The sequence below is a fragment of the Phocoena phocoena genome, chromosome 4 (genome assembly GCF_963924675.1).
Source record: "Phocoena phocoena chromosome 4, mPhoPho1.1, whole genome shotgun sequence".
NCBI classification, from domain to species: domain Eukaryota; kingdom Metazoa; phylum Chordata; class Mammalia; order Artiodactyla; family Phocoenidae; genus Phocoena; species Phocoena phocoena.
In genome coordinates this window covers 100,284,572-100,306,716 of record NC_089222.1, presented here as the reverse complement: position 1 = coordinate 100,306,716, position 22,145 = coordinate 100,284,572, and the positions used below count along the sequence as shown (strand labels likewise).

At 35.3% G+C, this 22,145-nt stretch overlaps 1 pseudogene; it reads left to right on the top strand.

Annotated features, from left to right (window-relative positions):
• The first annotated feature begins 5,550 nt into the window (after positions 1-5,550).
• LOC136122064 (POU domain, class 5, transcription factor 1-like) lies at positions 5,551-9,908 on the top strand (annotated as a pseudogene).
• Positions 9,909-22,145: the final 12,237 nt, after the last annotated feature.

The following is a 22,145-nucleotide window of genomic DNA, read 5'->3' as shown; positions in this document are numbered from 1 at the left end:
GTCTTTAGATACTAAAATATCTATGCAAGATATTTATGTAGGAAATTAAAATTCCAGAAAGGCACTGAGATTTTTTTCAACAGTCATCAAAATCTGGACAGATGGGAGAGGATGGCTTACTGTAAAAGGAGACATATTTACCACAAAATTTTGTAAATAATAAACCTTAATAGAAGAATGAAGTAAATGGAAAAACTTAAAGTAACCACAATAAAAATGATTCAATACCTTTACGTTTTATTTTATAATACAGAGAGTTTAGAATTGAGACACAGCCATGAGGGTTGTATATACTTTATTTGTAATTTTGCAGAATGAAGATAATTCTGGCCTTTAAATTTGGTGGCTGTCTACAACACATAGCTTTTAAAACTTCATGGAATCATGAGGATAAGGGCTGCAGTAAATAATATAGCCCTTATAATATATAATATAAAATATATAATAAATATATAATATATAGCTAGCACTGTCTGCTTTACTCTCATCTGCAGATATTTCTTTCATATTACTCTTAAGGAAAAAACAATTCCCAAAGCTTGCTACTTCTTGGCTTAATTATGCTGAATTAATGAAGCGAAATTAAAAATGTCTATTACTTGGTAATTTGGGTTGCAAAGAAAGCAAGGTCACTTTATTTAGGTCAAAATCTCCACTTTGGAAAGAAAATGACATTTCCTTAACATTCATGTAGTCCATTTTCAGTAAATATACTCCAGTGAATCTTTTTAGGTGTATATATTATAATAGGGATCCCTGTGGGTATGCGTTTAGTAATTTAAATGTATTAAATCTTTTTTTTTTTTTTAGCTTAATGAAGAGGGAGAATAACAAGTCATTGTTCTTGCCACTGGTTAAACAAACCTAGTTCTTTTAATGCATTTTCATTCAATGTCTCTATGTACTGTGTATCAAGGGGTATGGCTATAAAATTTATTTTTTAAATGTTACTTTTATTTTAACTGTTATTAGTATAGTAAATGTATTTTTGTTTCCCTTTCAAAGAGCATAGGAAGTTACATATTCACTGCAAAATATTTGGGAAATTCTATTCTGGATTTTCATTCAGATATAGTTTATAAGTAATAAAAGAAAATCAACCTTATTACTTCATAAAAATATCTGACATTATAGTCATAATACCAGTAAAACCTAAAAACCCCTTAGGAATAAATAAGAAAAGCATTGAAACTATATGAAGAAACTATAAAAATGCCTACTATACTTGGATACCACCTTAAACAATTTCCAAATGCCTTTTGACTATTTCAAAGAATAATGCCTGCTCTCAGTAGTCTATTACTGAATATTTAAATGGAAAATATCATTAAGAATTAAAGACTGTTAATAGATGTTTTCATAGAAAAATTTACAGATTTTTGTTCCTATTTTTAATTAGAGTTTCCAGTGTCAAATACTTCTTGTTTAAAGTAACAATAACATTTTATTTTTTCTGTTTCTATTAATATACTAGTGACCAACTTTTTATATATCTTTCCAGGCATACATATGCATACAGACAGACACACAGGCATAAACACAGACATACACACGTACATATATAACAAAATTATATACTAAAGGGTGTGTGATATGTTTTTAGCATAATTTTTGTGTGTGTGTAGGACCAAAATATCTCTTCTCTGCTTTCACTATTCCTGCCACTACATCTACTTCTTCACCAGAAAACCAGTGTTAGCAACTTGGTATATTATTCCACATTTATCCACATTCATATCATCATATTTATTTATATTTATAAACAAAAAATTTTGAAAATTATAAAGATGGGACCATAAAATTTAAACTTCTTTATATTTTGATGCCCTCAATCATACATTGAGAAAATTCTCCCACAGTTAACTGATACAATTCAAATACATTTCTTTTATGTCTGAATAATAATCCACAGCAAGACTGTACTGTAATTTATTCAACCATTCTACAGTTTTGAGTGTTCTTTCTGTTTCCAGGCTTTTCCCCCATGAATAATGCCTTATTAAATATTCTTGTACTTTATTCTTGTATATGAGTGATATTATTTATAGAATATACATCCAGGAGTAAGCCTGGTTGATCAAAGTTTATATACATTTCTAATTTGACAGATAATGTCACATTCAAAAGGCTGTTACAATTTATATTTTCACCAGTTACATTAGAAAGTGCTTTCTTTTTCACTTTCCTGTCATCAACAGATATTATTTTTCATTTTTCTGTTTTGCTTATCTGACAAGTGAAAATATGCATCGATTAAAAAAATGTTCCTAATTATTAAGGAGGATGAATATCGTTTAATATATTTATTGGTCACATTGACTTGCTCTTCTATAAACATGTCTGTTCATATTTTCTGCCTTTTTTTTTTTTTTTTTTTTTCTTTGCGGTACGTGGGCCTCTCACTGTTGTGGCCTCTCCCGTTGCGGAGCACAGGCTCCGGATGCCCAGGCTCAGCAGTCATGGCTCACGGGCCCAGCAGCTCCGTGGCATGCGGGATCTTCCCAGACCGGGGCACGAACCCGTGTCCCCTGCATCGGCAGGCGGACTCTCAACCACTGCACCACCAGGGAAGCCCAAGGTTCCATATATATGTGTTAGCATATGGTATTTGTCTTTTTTTTCTGACTTCACTCTGTATGACAGACTCTAGGTCCATCCACCTCACTACAAATACCTCAATTTCATTTCTTTTTATGCTGAGTAATATTCCATTGTATATATGTGCCACATCTTCTTTATCAGTTCATCTGTCGATGGACAACTAAGTTGCTTCCATGTCCTGGTTATTGTAAATAGAGCTGCAATGAATATTGTGGTACATGACTCTTTTTGAATTATGGTTTTCTCAGGGTATATGCCCAGTAGTGGGATTGCTGGGTCGTTTGGTAGTTCTATTTTTAGTTTTTTAAGGAACCTCCATACTGTTCTCCATAGTGGCTTTATCAATTTACATTCCCACCAACAGTGCAAGAGGACTCCCTTTTCTCCATACCCTTACCAGCATTTATTGTTTGTAAATTTTTTGATGATGGCCATTCTGACCGGTGTGAAGTGATACCTCATTGTAGTTTTGATTTGCATTTCTCTAATAATTAGTGATGTTGAGCATCCTTTCATGTGTTTGCTGGCAATCTGTATATCTTCTTTGGAGAAATGTCTATTTAGTTCTTCTGCCTATTTTTGATTGTGTTGTTTGTTTTTTTAATATTGAGTTGCATGAGCTGCTTGCAAATTTTGGAGATTAATCCTTTGTCAGTTGCTTCGTTTGCAAATATATTCTCCCATTCTGAGTGTTGTCTTTTAGTCTTCTTTATAGTTTCCTTTGCTTTGCAAAAGCTTTGAAGTTTCATTACGTCACATTTGTTTATTTTTGTTTTTATTTCCATTTCTCTAAGAGGTGGGTCAAAAAGGATCTTGCTGTGATTTATGTCAAAGAGTGTTCTTCTTATGTTTTCCTCTGAGAGTTTTATAGTGTCTGGCCTTACGTTTAGGTTTTTAATCCATTTTGAGTTTATTTTTGTGTATGGTGTTAGGGAGTATTCTAATTTCACATTGTATATATGTGCCACATCTTCTTTATCCATTCATCCGATGATGGGCACTTAGGTTGTTTCCATCTCCAGGCTATTGTAAATAGAGCTGCAATGAACATTTTGGTACATGACTCTTTTCGGATTTTGGTTTTCTCAGGGTACATGCCCAGTAGTGGGATTGCTGGGTCATATGGTAGTTGTATTTGTAGTTTTTTAAGGAACCTCCATACTGTTCTCCATAGTGGCTGAACCAATTCACATTCCCACCAGCAGTGCAAGAGGGTTCCCTTTTCTCCACACCCTCTCCAGCATTTATTGTTTCTAGATTTTTTGATGATGGCCCTTCTGACTGGTGTGAGATGATATCTCATTGTAGTTTTGATTTGCATTTCTCTAATAATTAATGATGTTGAGCATTCTTTCATGTGTTTGTTGGCAGTCTGTATATCTTCTTTGGAAAAATGTCTATTTAGGTCTTCTGCCCATTTTTGGATTGGGTTGTTTGTTTTTTTGTTATTGAGCTGCTTGTAAATTTTGGAAATTAATCCTTTGTCAGTTGCTTCATTTGCAAATATTTTCTCCCATTCTGAGGGTTGTCTTTTGGTCTTGTTTATGGTTTCCTTTGCTGTGCAAAAGCTTTGAAGTTTCATTAGGTCCCATTTGTTTATTTTTATTTCCATTTCTCTAGGAGGTGGGTCAAAAAGGATCTTGCTGTGACTTATGTCATAGAGTGTTCCGCCTATGTTTTCCTCTAAGAGTTTGATAGTTTCTGGCCTTACATTTAGGTCTTTAATCGATTTTGAGCTTATTTTTGTGTATGGTGTTAGGGAGTGATCTAATCTCATACTTTTACATGTACCTGTCCAGTTTTCCCAGCACCACTTTTTGAAGAGACTGTCCTTTCTCCACTGTACATTCCTGCCACCTTTATCAAAGATAAGGTGTCCATATGTGTGTGCGTTTATCTCTGGGCTTTCTATCCTGTTCCATTGATCTATATTTCTGTTTTTGTGCCAGTACCATACTGTCTTGATTACTGTAGCTTTGTAGTATGGTCTGAAGTCAGGGAGCCTGATTCCTGCAGCTCCATTTTTCGTTCTCAAGATTGCTCTGGCTATTTGGGGTCTTTTGTGTTTCCATACAAATTGTGAAATTTTTTGTTCTAGTTCTGTGAAAAATGCCAGTGGTAGCTTGACAGGGATTGCATTGAATCTATAGATTGCTTTGGGTAGTAGAGTCATTTTCACAATGTTGATTCTTCCAATCCAAGAACATGGTATATCTCTCCATCTATTTGTATCATCTTTAATTTCTTTCATCAGTGTCTTATAATTTTCTGCATACAGGTCTTTTGTCTCCTTAGGTAGGTTTATTCCTAGATATTTTATTCTTTCAGAAAACTGAACTTTTAATGAAAAATAGAACAGCCTTTTTAAAGCAAAGGATTTAGAATTTTCAATGTTTGACTCTGTAAATTCCTTCTAAATTGATATAGTAGTTTGTAATTTTGCTGTGGCAGACACTTGCATGTTTCTTTGAGTTTGGTGTGACTGAGTGAAGATAATTGTCTACAGCTTGCATATCAAAACTCTTGATGCTTCTCAACTGTTCAGAGACTCAGATGAAGTGACTTCTTAGAGGAGATTGTCCGTAAAGAGGAAAATTTCTTTGTAATAAAGAAAATGTTTAAAAAGCACAGAATATAAGAGACTAGTGGATTTTACTGGAGAATAATGGAAGCTGGGATAAAATAAAAAGTGAACTACTGAACATGGCTCAAATATATGCAAGTACATAGTGCATTTTATCAGGAAAATTATAGGTAATAGTGGTATTCAAGACTTTGCAGATATTAAAAGATTTCAGAATATATTTCCTCAGATATTAGCAGTCTACTGTATTAATCTTTACAATGTTTAATAAGGCAGAAACATAAATTTACATAATTTTCACGCGTCTTATAATCTCTTGCATGTTTACTATTTAAGTAAAAATAATTTATTTCTGCAATTACATGATGCAACACTTCTTAATTCGGGTAAGTGCCAGTATGGAATGGTTCTCATTTCTGAAGTGATTGTAAAAACTTACAATGTAATATTTATTGTTCTTTCATTGACTGCTCTGTACGGAACGTGTAGTGACTTTCTCTGTTGGCCATCTGCTAAATTTAAAGGAATTCTAAGGTAGAAAATGTAAAATTAGTTTGAATTTTTATCATCATTGGCTACCTTACTGCTGTTGCAAAATCCTTAGGTGACGACCTGATATTGCTGATCAGTAAGGAAGAATTAAAAGGAAGAATTACATATAGAGAAAACCTGATGTATAGACACAACAGGTATGCAAGGTAGGAGGATGCAAGGCTGAGAACTGAAGCCAGAAATGCAGCTCCACTGCCCTGTCTTAGACTATCTTCAAGGCACAGAGAGTACGTGAACTTAAAATGATTATATAAATGTAATCGGCCATCTAAACAGGCAGTAACAAGAGGAATGAACACATTGAAGCCAAATGAATTTAAAAATTCTACAAATCAAATTAGTTCTGGGAGAAAACTGTCCTTGTTGTATAAGTGGAAGAATTTAATAGGGGCATCTTTGGTGCTGATAGAGATCAAAGTATCTAATCCATCCATGCTTCTGCAAGGTGTCCTGTCCTCTCTTCAACCAGATAGGGAGAAAGGGTTTAGATTTGTGAAAAAGGATACTGTTATTTCAAAGCACAAGTGCTGTAAAGCCATATAATATTCAAACTCATGAGAAAAATCTCATATATAGAAGAATTTCTTTTTGGAGAGTATTTTTGGAGAGAAATGACCACTGCAGGGAGTCTATTGTGTATTTACACCCTCTAAACTGGTGATTCTAGAATTGGCAAGTTAGGCTCACTCATTCTAAAATATAGCTCATCAAGCCATTTCCTAGAAACAAAGGAAATCTTGGATTCCTAAGCTAAATAATCTGCAATGGATAGCACTGATACTATAACAACCACAAGAGGACTATGCTCCTGGCAAACAGTCCCAGATTTCAGGGTAAAGAGAGGATCTTTAAACTTCTAGATAGAGAGACTGGGTTACTAACAAAGTAAAGGTAAGTACAGTAATATTTGATTTCCCATTTGTTGCACTGAAAGTACAGAGACAATGGAACAACATTTATAAACTACTGAGAGAAAAATGGGTTTCATGAATAGTGTTATAACAAAGTGTGTACAGAGGAATTTTGAATGGCCATGCAAACTGTGTGCACTGCTTAACTCAGGGGCACTATTCACAACACAGTATTGTATTGCTGGCTGCCCTGTGTACTAGACACCATAAGCAATGACCCAATGGATGATGATGATGTGACTGGGAAGAGTATTTGCTTAGATTTTTAAAGACTACAAAACAAATTAAATAACATTCCATTACTATTTTAGGGGAGTTTTGGCAACTATCAGAGGAAACTTTATTCCAATTAAAAGGCCCTAATGTTAAGTGTTACATAGTATAAATTGTATGCCATGACTCACTGTGAAACACTGTTTTCCACTTTTCTAATACTGTAAGAGCAATTTTCATTGTTTCTTTTGTTATATGTGGACAAACCTAAATTTAAGGTTTTTGAGAATGGGTTGCTTGAGAGGTAGTCTGACTCACTATAATAGCTAGTGTTGAATGACTCATTCAATGTGAGTCACAGATCACACTGTCCATTGATTCCGATATATTCCCTGTTACAGATACTGTTGGTGCCTGCCCATGTCTTTTCTAACTATACATCTTCATCTGAGGGCTTTCTCTGATGGCCAGAGGCATTTAAGGCAGATTGGAGGAACTGGGAAATGACTACTGTTCATAGACTCTCCCCCAGACCATTTATCAACCAATGATTGGCAGGAGTTGGTGAATAAATACCCCAGATCCTTCGCCCTTTGGCTGATATAAATTTGACATTCATGCTCTATACTGGCTCATGGTGTTTCCAAAAATGATTAAGCTTGATTGCCCACAGTTGTAACTTGTTTGGTAAATTACCCTTTATCAGCTGCATTCCCTTTCCTGTCTCACTTCATCACTTTCTCACTCATCAACTATTCACAAATAAATTACTGCACTCAAACAATGTCTCAGTCTGTGGCAGAACACAAACTAAGATACCTACCCCTTTTCCCCTAAGGTAGAATTTAATGCTTTATATAGAAACCAGGCATACATGTACTATACTATTTCGTATGAAGCGATTATTACTTTACAGAAATCTCAATGGTTGGCGGTCCTCTCACTACTTTGGATATGCCCCATCTATCCAGATGTTATTCAGATCTAAGCAGAATCTTAGAGTGATTTTTCCTTTTACCTCATACCTTTAAGAGTCTGACCCCCACCACATACATATACAATACACTCTACCAAAGTTTATAGTCAATGTCCATTTTAACTTGGTATCTGAAATATACACTTCACCTAATAAAAAGAATTTAAAGTTTTTATAATTCCAGATATTTCATTTGTCCTTTAAGTACGATTTACTTCCATTTTTATTGTCCTACACATGAAGACCAGACTCCAGATAAAACTTGTGAGACAAACAAACAACAACAACAAAAAAAAAAAAAACAAGAAAGAGACAACCCAATGTCAAAAGGCAAAACAATCAAAAGAACAAGTGTCAGATATGACTCAGAAGTTGGGATTATCAGTCAGGAAATTTAAAATGATCATGAGTAATATGTTAAAGTTTCCATGCATGATCAGATTTAGAGAGAATTTAGAGCTAGACCGATAGAAAGTGTTTTTTAAAAGTCAAGTGAAAATGGTAGAAATAATTTTTTAAAAACATGAGAACAAACATAAAGGATGCCTTTGGTGAGCTCATCAGTAAATTAGACACAGTAGAGGAAACAACAGTGATGTTGAATATAGGTCAATAGATATCAAAATTAAACACAAAGAAAGAAAAGAGTAAAAAAAAACCCAGAATATTCAAGTACTGTGAAGGACTATCAAGTTATCTAACTTATGTGTAACTGGAAACTTAGAGGAAAAGAATGAGAGTTGGGCAGAAGGAATATTTGGAAAACATAATGGTCAAGAATTTTTCAAAGATAATGAAAGTCATCAAATGAAAGAATCAAGAAACATAGAACCTGAGGCAGAATAAATAAACAGAAACCAAATCATAAGAAAACACAAAAACACCTGGACACGTTATATTGAAGTGGCCAAAAACCAAAGATAGAGAAAAGTTTGAAGGTAGTGAGAGGGGAGGGAAAAGTACACAGCCAGAAGATAACTGAGTAACTAAGTGACATATTTCAAACTGTGGGGGAAAGAGACCTGCCAACTCAGAATTTTACCTAACAAAAAATAACTTCCAAAAATTAATGTGGTCCAGGTCCCCAGCTTGGGGGACTTTCTTCCTCACTGCAGGATACCTACTTGCTTTTGAATTTTTGCTTTTTTACTTCCACAGATGTAGGGGTAGGTGTAGGTGATGGGTCAGGAAGGTTGGAGCTGGGCTGGGTTGACCTTCTCACCTGGCTGGGCTTCCAGCACCCCGCTTCTGTGCCTCCTCCAATATGGTCCAGGAATTGGGCAGGGGTTGGAGAGTAGCTGAAGTTTTTGGGGTACTCAGTGCTATGTGAGTTCTGCAGAGGGATGGCATAATGGGTCCTTTAGGTTGGAATGGGGCTGGATCCTCAAGGCTGCTGGAAACTTCTCAGCCTGAAGTTTAGTCTGGGGCCAGGACTGAGAGCAACTCTGAAGGGGTCTCCCCCAAGCCTTGTGCTGTCTTCCTGGTGGCATGAAGCAGGACAAGGTGAAGCTGCAGCAAAACCTGGAAGGGTCTCAGGACATCAGAACTTTACAGGAGCTCCAAAGCAGAAGAGGATCACCCAGTGGGAAAGTATTTAGCCAAAGCAGCAGCTGCTGTTTTGAGACTCTGCAGCTCAGTGTCAGGAATGTGTGTAAGCTGTGTCCCCTGCTGCAGAAATAGGTGGAGGAAGCTGACAACAAGGAGAATCTTCAGGGGAAAGGCAAAGAGGAGTCCCTCCTGCAGCAGGCTCGAAAGGGAGAGCAGATAAGCACTGAGAACTAAGTAGCTTGGCATCAACAAGCACATAGTCTGAGTGTGGCTCTGTACCTGGTACCAGAAGGGCAGTCAATCAAGCAGGAACTACTCCCATGAGAGTATTTTGAGGCTGCTGAGTCTCCTTTCATGGGGTCACCAGTGTGCTTTTCTCTGGCACCAGGACCCATTTCAGCAGCCTAGACTATGGGGCTCTCACTTCACTATTCTGTACTCCTTGGTCCCTTTGACCTTTGAGGGTGAAGTGTTCCCTTTTGTCCAGCTCACCATTCTGGGCTTTCTCATGCATTCCAACTGAGGTGCCTGCTTTTCTCTGAGGGGTGGGGGCAGGAGTGGGGGATGAGGAAAGCAGGAGAAACTGGGGAAACAGGACCCTGAGATTTGTGCCAGGGCTTTTGGAGTTAGGTTTTTCATTCAATAAATAGGAAACATTCAATTAATTGGGAATATGAAGAATGGGGGCAGGGAGTTTTGAGGGAAATAGTCAGAAGGAAGGTAATATTCATTGATGTTCTTGATTTTAAACACAATGTCAGTCATCACTTTGTTTTTAAATGAAGAAGCCTGGGACACAGTGGGGAAAAAAAAGTGTAAAATAAAAACTTTTAAGACAAGAACCAAAAAAAAAAATCATTACCCAAAGTGCTAGAGGAAAAAAAAATTATGAAAGGAAGTTCTTCAGGAAGAAGGAATATGATATCAAAGAGAAACTTGGTGCTACACAAACAAACATCTCTGAAAATAGTTAAAAATTAAGGTTCATATAAAAAGGATCTTTCTTTCTTCTTATGAATTAATCTAAGAGGTAACTGAATGCCAAAAGAGTAGCAATATATCATACCTTTACAGATAAAAGTAAAATATATGATAATATAGCAGAAAAGATTGGAGGGAGAAATTACAATTTGTTAGACTATTGCCCTGTAAATGTAGTGGTATGATATTATTTGAAGGTAGATGTAATTAATTAAAATAATATATTGCATACCCTAAGAGAATCACCAAAAGATAGACAATATATAAACAATAAGCCAAATGTAGATATAAAATGGAATCATAAAAAAGTTTCTATACTCCAAAAGCAGGCAGGAAAAGAGGAAAGAAGAACAAAGAACAATGGAATGGATAGAAAAATATCCAGCAAAATGATAGATTTTAATCCAATCACATCAATAATTCATTGAATATAAATGGTATAATATACCAAATAAAAGATTGTCAGATTGGATTCAAAAGCAAGATCTAACCACATACTATAATTATATACTGTTGAGAAGAAACACACATCAAATACAAAGACACAGATAAATTAGAAATAAAAGTATGAAAAACAGACATACTATGCGAACACTAATCAGAAGAAAGCTGGAGTGGTTAGCAAACAAAATAGGAATATTACCAGAGATAAAGAGGGACATTGCAAAATGATAAAGGATTCAATTTATCAAAAAGACAAAATAATACTAAGTCTGTAAGCACTGAACAATGGAGCTTTAAAATACTTGAAGCAAAAACTGATAGAATGGGAAGGAGAAAGAGACAAAGAAGAAAGAGACAATTACAGATTAAGACTTCAATACTCCTCTTTCAATAATTGATAGAACAAGTAGAGAGAAAATCAATGAAAGTAGAGAAGACCTAAAGAACATTATCAACCAACTTGATAGTTATAGAATACTATATCAAACAACAGTAGAATATACATTATTTTTTTATGTGTGCACTGAACATTCACCAAAATAAACTCTATTCTGTGTAATATTTAAAATAATTGAATTAGGGGAGGGCCAAGATCATGGAGTAGAAAGACCCTGAGCTCACCTCTTCTTACGGGCCCACCAAATTTACAACTATTTACAGAACAACCATCAACAAAAAAGACTGGAACCTACCTGAAAGATCTTCTACAGCTAAAGATATAAAGAAGGAATGACAACAAGATGGGTAGGAGTCATGATATAGTCAATTCTCATACCCTCGGACCCACAAATGGGAGAATAATTACAATTGCAGAGGTTTTCCCAAAGGAGTAAGGGGTCTGAGCCCTACATCGGGCTCCCTAGACCAGGGGTTCGTCCTAGAAAGGTGAGACCCCAGAAAGTTTGGCTTTGAAGGTCAGTGGGGCTTATTTTAGGAGTTCCAGAGGGCTGTGGGAAATAGAGACTCAACTTTTAAAGGACACCACAAAATCTCATATGCACTGGGACCCAGGGCAGAAGCAGTAATTTGAAAGGAGTCTGGGTCAGACCCACCTACTGATCTGGAGAATCTCCTGGAGAGGCAGAAGGCAACTTCAGCTCACCTTGGGGACATAGACACTGGCAGAAGCCATTTTGGAGAGCTTGTTCTACCATGTGGACACTGGTGCTGGCATTCACCATTTAGGAATCCTCCTTCTAGCTTATGATCCTCAGGACCCAGCCCCACCCATGCCCACCAGCCCATAGGCACTAGTACTGGGACATCTCAGGCCAAGCAATTAAATGGGCAGGGACACAGCCCCACCCATTAGCAGACAGACTGCCTTAAGACCCTCTGAGCCCAAAGCCTGAATAGACAATTTTCCAAAGAAGACATACAGATGGCTAACAGGCACATGGAAAGATGTTCAACATCATTAATCATCAGAGAAGTGCAAATCAAAACCACAATAAAATATCACCTCATACTTGCCAGTATGGCTGTCATCAAAAAGAACACATATAACAAATGTTGGCAAGGATGTGGAGAAAAGAGAACCCTCATACACTGTTGGTGGGAATGTAAATTGGTGCAACCACTGTGGAACACAGTATGAGGTTCCTCAAAAAACTTAAAATAGAACTACCGTGCAATCCAGGAATTTCACTTCTGGGTATATATCTGAAGAAAGTGAAAACACTAATTTGAAAAGGTGTATGCACCCCAAGGTTTATAGCAACATTATTTACAATTGCCAAGATATGGAAGCAACCCAAATGTCCATCAACAAAGAAGATATGGTTTATATATACAATGGAATACTACTCAGCCATAAGAAAGAATAAAACTTTGCCATTTGTACAAACATGCATGGACTTGGAGGGCATTATGCTAAGTGAAATAAATCAGTCAGAGAAAGACAAATACTCTATGATATCACTTACATTTGGATTCTAAAAAAATTAAACAAACTAGTGAATTTAACAAAACAGAAACAGGCTCCCAGATATAGAGAACAAACTGGTGGTTACTGATGGGGAGAGGGAAAGGGAGAGGGGCAATATAGGGGTAGATGATTAAGAGGTACAAACTACTATGAATAAAATAAATAAAGTACAATGATATATTGTACAGCACAGGGAATATTAGCCAATATTTTGTAATAACTATAAATGGAGTATAAGCTTTAAAAATTGTGAATCACTAGGTTATACACCTGAAACATAATACTGTATATCAACTATACCTCAATTTTTAATAAAGGAAAAAAAAAGAAAACAAAAAAAAATTAAGGTATTTTGTATAGATACCAAGTCTTTGAATATAATAGCAAAATATACTTTGATAATTTTTCCATTTAAACTTCAATAATGGGCTTTAAATAATATTTTAAAGATTAAAAAATTAGAATGAAATAATTGAATGAATACAAACTATAAACCCATAACATAATTAAATTAGATATCAATAAGAGAAAGATATCTCTAAAATCTCCATGTATTTGGCAATTAAAAACCATCTTTCTAAATATCCATGGATCAAAGAAATAGTCCAAGGAAAATAAGAATATATTTTAAATTCAATGATAATGAAAATACAAATATTTAAATATGTGGAATATAGCTAAGAGAATGTTTAAAGAGAAATCTATAGTATTAAATACATACATTAGAAAAGAAGAAAGGACTGAATCAATGTTTTAAGCTTCCACATTAACATACTATAAAAGAAGAGCAAATTAAACCCAAAGCAAGCAGAAATAAATAATAAATATAAGAGCAGAAATCAATTAAATTGAAACAAAAGTAATAGAGAAAATCAATAAAATGAAAAGCTGGTTATTTGACAAGATCAATAAAATTGATAAGCTTCTAGCCAAACTGGCCAAGAAAAAAAGAGAAAAAACTTAAATTACTAAATGACAGAAAATGCAAACATCAGAAGAGAAAGAGAAACATTATTACAGAGGCTATAATGTTTAAAGGACAGCAAAGAAATATCTTGAACAGTTTTATGTCTGAAAATTTGTCAATCTAGATGAAGTGAGCAAATTCCCTAGAAAAAATATAAAATATCAAAGCTTATTTGATATTACCTAAGAATAACTAGGTAATCTGAATACTCATATGCTTTTTTAAATTTTGGATTTTTAGTTAAAAGTTTTCAAACCAAAAAAAGTCCAAGTCCATATATTTTATATAAAACAGATAAACAGAAATAGCTAAATTATCTTCTAGGAGTTTTGGGGAAAAGTACCTAAACATTCTTTTTGACGTTCTAGAGAAAGATATAAGTGCAAGGAAAAGAAAGCAGAGTAAAATGTATTGCTACTCTGAGCCTTGGTCAAAATAAGACAGAATATTGTGGCCTAGACTAGAGGTCCAAGGAATTTTTCACTGTTAAGCCTAATCTGAATCTTGATTTCTAGCTCTGGTAGAGATGGAGCCAAAGGTGTACAAGTTAAGCCTTGGTGCACAAATCTGGCCTACACTGGCCAGACCAAAGGCTGGTGGCCAGTTCGGAAAAGAAAGAGTGAAGTGGAGCTGGCCGTGTTTGGAAAGAAAAGTCCAGGGTGAACTTATTTCTCCAGTCAGGAAGAAGAGATAATGGAGAAAAGGGAACCCTCCTACAGTGTTGGTGGGAATGTAAATTGGTACAGCCACTATGGAGAACAGTGTGGAGGTTCCTTAAAAAACTAAAAATAGAGCTACCATATGACCCAGCAATCCTGCTCCTGGGCATATATATGGAGAAAACTGTAATTCAAAAAGATATATGCAACCCAATGTTCATTGTAGCACTGTTTACAATATCCAAGACATGGAAGGGACCAAAATGTCCATCGACAGAGGAATGGATAAAGAAGATGTGGTACATATATACAATGGAATTTTACTCTGCCATGAAACAGAATGAAATTCTGCCATTTGCAGCAACATGGATGGACCTGGAGATTATCATACTAAGTGAGGTAAGTCAGACTGAGAAAGACAAATATCATACAATATCGCTTATATGTGGAATCTAAAAAAAAATATGATACAAATGAACTTATTTACAAAACAGAAACAGACTTGCAGACTTAGAGAGCGAAGTTATGGTTACAGTTGGGAAGGGTGGGAGAAGGGATAGATTGGGAGTTTGAGATTGACATGTACACACTACTATTTTTAAAATAGATAACCAACAAGGACCTACTGTATAGTACAGGGAACTCTGCTCAATATTCTGTAATAACCTAAATGGGAAAAGAATTCAAAAAAGAAGAGATACATGTATATGTACCTAACTATTTTTTGTACATACATAATGGAATCACTTTGCTGTACACCTGAAACTAACACAACATTGTTAATCAACTATGCTCCAATATAAAATAAAAATTAAAAACATAAAGTGAGATGTTACTAGGGATGTAACATACAACATGATAAATATAATGAACACTGTTATATGTTATATATGAAAATTGTTAAGAGAGCAAATCTAAGAGTTCCAATCATAAGGAAAAATTTTTTTCTATTTAACTTTTATCTATATGAGATGGTGGGATGTTCACAAAACTTATTGTAGTCATCATTTCATGATGTATTAAGTCAAATCGTTATGCTGTACACCTTAAACTTATACAGTGCTCTATGTCAATTATATCTCAATAAAACTGGAAGAAAAAGAAAAGTGAAAGAAAAAAGAAGAGGTGACTGGCCTGTTTCAAGGGAGCATGCCTGGGGACTATTTAGCATTCTGTTAAAAGAAGAGACAAGCTATGGTAAATCAAAGCCACAGTCTGATTTTTAGATGCCCCCTAAGCCCACCCATGTGGTCCCACCAGAATCTTGTTACTTCACACAACACATTATCTCCTTACTTTGGGAGAAGGAAAAAGGGAAGTGCAAAAGGGATCAGAGTAGGAACTTGAACTCCCTTCTCACTGTTATCACTCCAAATATAGTAATCAGGAATAGCAGTTTGCAAAACTGTATGTATTTGCATAATTTCTCTATCAGAAAACATGCATGTTTGTATAATATATGATCGAAAGTTTTAAAATATTCATACTAAAATATTAGTAATATATTTCTAGATGATTATAAAATATTTTTATTACTTAGCAGTATTTTCAAATATTTCTGTAATGGACAGTTTTATTTGTGAAATAAAATAATTTTAGAGTGAATGGAAGATATTGACAAAGATTCTGTCATTGATCAAACTCTACTCAGGTTCCTTCGAGCTCTTTTTCAACCAGGCCTGATTTTTGGACTTCCATATTCGTCCCTGAATTGTCCAGTTTTAGCAAAACTCCTGCTAAGTCTGACCAGTACCCCTATCCTTGATATCTGATCATCCTTGATACATAATTAGGTTCCTTATCCTCCACCATACCCCAGGTGATATCTGATCACCCTAGACTGCCTTCAGCAATACTATGAGGTGGGTTTATCCAGAATCCCCTTACTTCTGTTGTTTCTTGGTAATTTTCCATCCACTGCCCCCCTCCCTGCTCCTTGGCTATAAATACCCACTTGCTTATGTTGTATTCAGAGTTGAGCTCAACATCTCTCCCCCACTGAAGTGGTCCCTACACCTAGTAAAATAGCCTATGCTTGAATAAAGTCTTCCTTACCATCTTCAACAAGTGTCACTGAATGAGCTTTTCCTTAATAGCATCCAGATTGGATGAAAAGAAATAAATGTATTTTAAACAGATAATATAATAATCTATGCAGAAAAATCAAATGGAATCCACAAAAAGCTACTACAACTAATAGATGAGTTTAGCAAGTTTCCAGAATACAAGATCAATATTCAAAAATCAACTGCACTTCTGTATAGTGGTAATAAACACTCAGAAATTGAAGTTTAAAATACTGTGTACAATTATAATAAGCATATGAAAACTTAGTTTTAAATCTGGCAAATAATGTGCAAGACCTATAAATGGAAAAAGAGCAAAAGCTTTTCTGAGGGAAATTAAAGAATACCTAAATAAATGGAAAGATGGGTTAGAGGATCCAATATTGAAAAAATGTCAATTCTCCCCAAATGCACTTATACATTTAATAAAATTCCAATCAAAATTCCAGCAGGATTTCTTGTAGATATTGACAAGCTGATTCTAATACTCACATGGGAATGCAAAGAATATAGAATAGCCAAGACAACTTTGAAAAAGGAGCAAAGTTAGAGATCTAACACTATCTGATTCTAAGATTTAACATAGAACTTTATTATCAAGATAGTGTGGAATTGTTGTAAAGATAGACAAGCAGATGAGTAGACTAGAATACAGTCCAGAAATAAACTCATAAATATATGGATAGCTGATTTTGAACAAAGCTGAGAAGGTAATTCAGTGGAGAAAGGACAGTCTTTTCAACAAATGATGCTGGAACATCTGGATACCTATATGAAGAAAAATGAACTATAATCCAAATCATATACAAAAATTAACTCAAGATGGATCATAAACCTAAATGAACAACCAAGAAATATGACATCAAAAGCACAACCTATAAAAGAAAAAATATTCATAAATTAACTTCATTAAATAAAGAATTAAATTAAATATATTGCTGTTAAAAATTGCTAAAATGAAATGACAAACCATAGAATTTCAGGAAACATGTTTAAATCATATATCTGATAAAACACTCATATATAGGATATGTGAAGAACTCTCAAAGCTCAAAAATTAGAAAACAAATTTTAACTACTGAAACAGTTAAAAATGGGCAAAAAAATTTGAAGAGACACTTCATTAAAGATGGCCTACAGATGTCAAATAAGGGCAGAAAAATTCTTAATCATCATTAGCCATCAGGGAAATGCAAATTAAAACCTCAATGAGATACCACAACCCACCTGTTAAAATAACTGAAATTGAAAGGACAATCCACTCCAGAAGCAGCAATACAGACCTTTGTATCATAGATAGGCAACACAATAAATTAGAAGATAATTACACAAAATTGAAGGGGGCAGTAAATTTACGTCAAATTTTCTTTATGTTAAAAGTTCCCTCAGCACATTCTAGTTATCTCTGCACATCCTACTGCTTACTCAGCCCTTCTGCAGAGTTTTTGCAGTGAATCCTCTTTAATCTATGTTATTTTTTCTCCACTTTTTTGCCTTTCATTAGCAAAATTCTAAGGAAGCAGGAAAAGGATTAATGCATCTATCAAACAATATGCCCTTTTTCCCCAGTACGTTGCCAGACACATTTCAATTGGAAATTATTTTTTAAAAACTTTTTAGATATAAAATCAAAATGTCACAAGTAAGTAAATTAAGGTTTATTTTATGAATGTTCATGGATAATTTTCTCTGTTAATGCACAAAAAGCAAATCTGAACACATTACCACCATGTTCAAAATCATGTTAATAATTTTTCTTTAAGTTGGGGTAAAGAACAAAATCCCTGACCTGGCCTCCAAAGCCCTGTGTTATCTAAATATGCTGGCCTCTCCGACCCCATCGGGCTCCTCCCTGCTTCTCTTTTTGCAAGCCACATTTACCATGCTGTGCTTCTCCAGTTACCTAGGTTCTCTGATAATCTGATAGTCCCTCTAATGATGAAGGCCCTGTGGATGGGACCTGTCCACAGGCAACAATCACTTTGTTAGAGTTGAAGACCCCTGGGCCCCACACAGACCTACTGAAACAAAATCTGCATTTTAACAAGATTTCCAGGAGATTCACAGGCAATAAAGTTTGAGGAGCACTGATCTAGATCACCTCTCACTGTGATCTTTTGTTTTTCCTTTGCTCCTCCCCAGATCTTTGCTTAGTAAGATTTCTCATCAGATTTCAGCTTAAAATTGGGAGTTAGGTGTGAGTCTGGAATGTGAGCTACAGTTTGCATGAGGAGGACAACTTTACTTGGGGTTCACTCCTGAAGGGAGTCTAGAACTTTGACCTCATTAAAATCATGTATGATTAGCTCAGACAATAGGATACTAAGCAGAGCATCAAAATTCATAGATAAATTGAAGTTTTCATAAACATATCAGATGTGTCATCTGTGGTGAAAAGTAATGGCATAAAGTGTGGTTTCTACTGTTAAAACTGGAACTATCTACAATGATTGATGTTTATAATTTCAGAGCCTATGATGCCCCATGGGACAACCTGCCTTTCTCATACATGTCCAAGTCTACAGTGCCCAGTAAATGCTTAGCTTTGCCCTAAAGGGAATCCTTGCAGGGGGTATCAAGGGAATTTTAGTTCTTCAGTCCTCCTTCTTCTGGCAAAAGTACACAGTTGTATAATTGGTTGACCCTTCTGTTCAAAGCAAATTAATATAAACTATAATTTCTTGAACTTGGGAAGTCTCCAAAATGAATCAGTGTGCAAAGAATTGCTTCCTATGTTATTGTCATTTCTGTGCTGTTGTAGAGAAAGCCTAATGTATTGACAGGATATCCACAATTTCTCATAAGATATGGGTAAGACAGAAATGATTTGTATAATATTCTTTATATAAAAATTAAAATACTGTTTATAATAATTTTAGATTGGGTTCATAAGATGTCAAAATAGCCACGTAGAAATGAAAAAAAGTAAATTAATTGTGTATTTTACTTTTGTGATTAAAATTTAGACATGTAAAATAGCTGTAAGACAGAATTGTTCCCTTTAATTTAATGATGTTTTATTATTTTGTTAACATAACTATAAAGATTTATAAGGTAAATTCTGGTGAACCAGAAAGTTAAATAATTTTAAATTGGGTTTAATGTTTCAGGTCATATGATTCTTATATAAGAAATCATTTACAGCTTTCTGACAAAAAGACCCACTCTGATTAGTTAACTGATTAAAACTTTTAAGGTAAATCACTTAAATATTAATTCCTGTATTCCTTCACATACTTATGAGAACAATTTTATTGAATATTTTGTACATATAGCATAGAAATATATACATGTATTAGAATATAAATGAAAAAAGTATATAAATCATATATATATGTTAGGAAATATATAGACAATGTTTCTCCACTACGTTTTCCAGCATTTATGAATTAATAAGTACCCACACACAAAATAAATTTGAGAACTTTCAATTACTTAGTGATTGGGATTGAAGAGAAGGAAGGAAATTTCATATAAAAATCTACTTAACAACTGAAATTCTTGATGTTCATTATTTATATCACCTATATTCAAGACCCAGTTTGGGATCAGTTTTTGATTCTCCCCCCAAAACTAAAAAGCCCACAATTGGTGGAGAGTAAAGTGCTCTCAAGTTAAGTGAGCAGGATTTCTAGATAAGGTGAGTTCTAATTACTCTAATAACAGAGAGAAAGTAATTTTAAATATGGAAAGAACTTTCTGTCAGTGCCAATATATTTATTAACAACACACAATTTGTAAGATACAATTTAAAATAGAAGTCTCTTTTCCTTTTTTCTTTTTTTTTTTTTTTTGCGGTACGCGGGTCTCTCACTGTTGTGGCCTCTCCCGCTGTGGAGCACAGGCTCCGGACGCGCAGGTCCAGCGGCCATGGCTCACAGGCCCAGACACTCCGCGGCATGTGGGATCCTCCCAGACCGGGGCACGAACCCGCGTCCCCTGCATCGGCAGGTGGACTCTCAACCACTGCGCCACCAGGGAAGCCCAGAAGTCTCCTTTTCATATACAAATTCTAGAGGAAAATAAACTTTGCATAAAAAAATAGATTCAGGAGAGACAACCTTAGGGAACACCAGAGTTAAAACACTCACCCCCAAGTCTCTGACCCTTTCCCTTTACAGGTTTCCCTTGCTATCTGAAAGTAGAACATTCCTATGAAACCTTTTAAAAGCTGAAATGGCATAAAGAGAAGAAGCTATTAACTTAAGACACATCTTCCTAACAGACGGACAAAATAAATCAAGACAAAGCACAGATACAGACACAGTTCAAAGATATGATGGCTTGATGCTGATAATGATAAATGTAGTTCCCAGGGAAGGAGCTTGGTGGGGCCATTCTGGCTGCTGGGGGTGTGTGTTGTCTCTATAGCTGCTTGCTGCAAAAGAAATGCTGAACACTGTTTTTGCCTTTTATTGGTAATAGCAAAAATCCTTTTCGGATCTCTTTTGGTTAGTGAAAACAATTATTAATATAGTTCGTTCATAAAAGAGAAGTGGTGGTAAAGCAAACTTTTGAAAAGCGGGGCATACCTATATTTCCTCTTCAGCTTTTCTTGGACATTTGCTCTCTCAGATACTTCCTTCTCAGCTCTACTTTGGCTTGTCTTTCCTATACTTATCCATCTATGTCTCTGATATTTTCCATCTGTTATCTCCCCGCTGTTTTCTTTTCACCAACACACATTATCTTCCCACTTTTCCTGTTCCCTTTCTCCTCTCAACTCCTTACTCTCCTCTCTTTTAAAACCTTTCATTAAAATGTTCTAGAGGAAAAAAAAACCCATATGTGTCTAGGAGAAGTAGGAAAATGTCAATGGTTCTCCACCTTTCGTGGAGTACTCCAAATCCTTCCACCCACTTGTTTCCCTTTCACTTCTCATTATTCTCTGGCCTTAACTCAATCACAAAATGCAAACTGCTCTCACTAAGGCCACTAAAAGTCCCTTAATTTCCACACTCAGTGAAATCTGATCACCCTTTGTCCTACTAGACCATTTATTTTGGCATTTGACACATCATTCTCTTCGTTCATTTTGAATATCTTTTCTCTAAGTGCATAACACTCAGTTTTCCAGTCTCCCTCCTGCTTCTCAGTTCAGTATCCTTTTCTGGTCTCACCCTAGCCTTTCTCTGCTGTGAACCAGGCCTCTTGGTTGCCACAGGAAATGAGTTAATTGAATGGAAATGGCTCTAACAAAGAAATGCAAGAGACAATGGAGAAATCAGGTGAAAAAATGATCAGGAAGAGAAGGAACCAAAGGAGCTAATCAACAGCCCAAATCATGGCCCAACACCAGCTCAATGAGACCTGCTGCCACTCCTGTTGAGGTTGGAATGCCAGCTCACACTCACAGTGCCATGGTTGTGGATGCAGGATGCGTTTGCTGGAGTCTTGATATTACTGTCTTTGCAACCAATATTCTCTTTTGTCCCGGTACATTTTTTTTCTCTCTCTCTTCTTATTCCAAATGTAGGTTTTGTGGATTTGATCTGACAAATCTAGGTAAAGTTCCCTCACTCTATGTGCAAGGGGAATGGGAAAGTCAGTTTCTAGTTTTTTGGCTTCTTTTTTTTTTTAATTAATTTTTTATTGGAGTATAGTTGGTTTACAATGTTGTGTTAGTTTCTGCTGTACAGAAAAGTGAATCAGTTATAAATATACATATAACCACTCTTTTTAGATTCTATTCCCATATAGGTCATTATGGCTATCA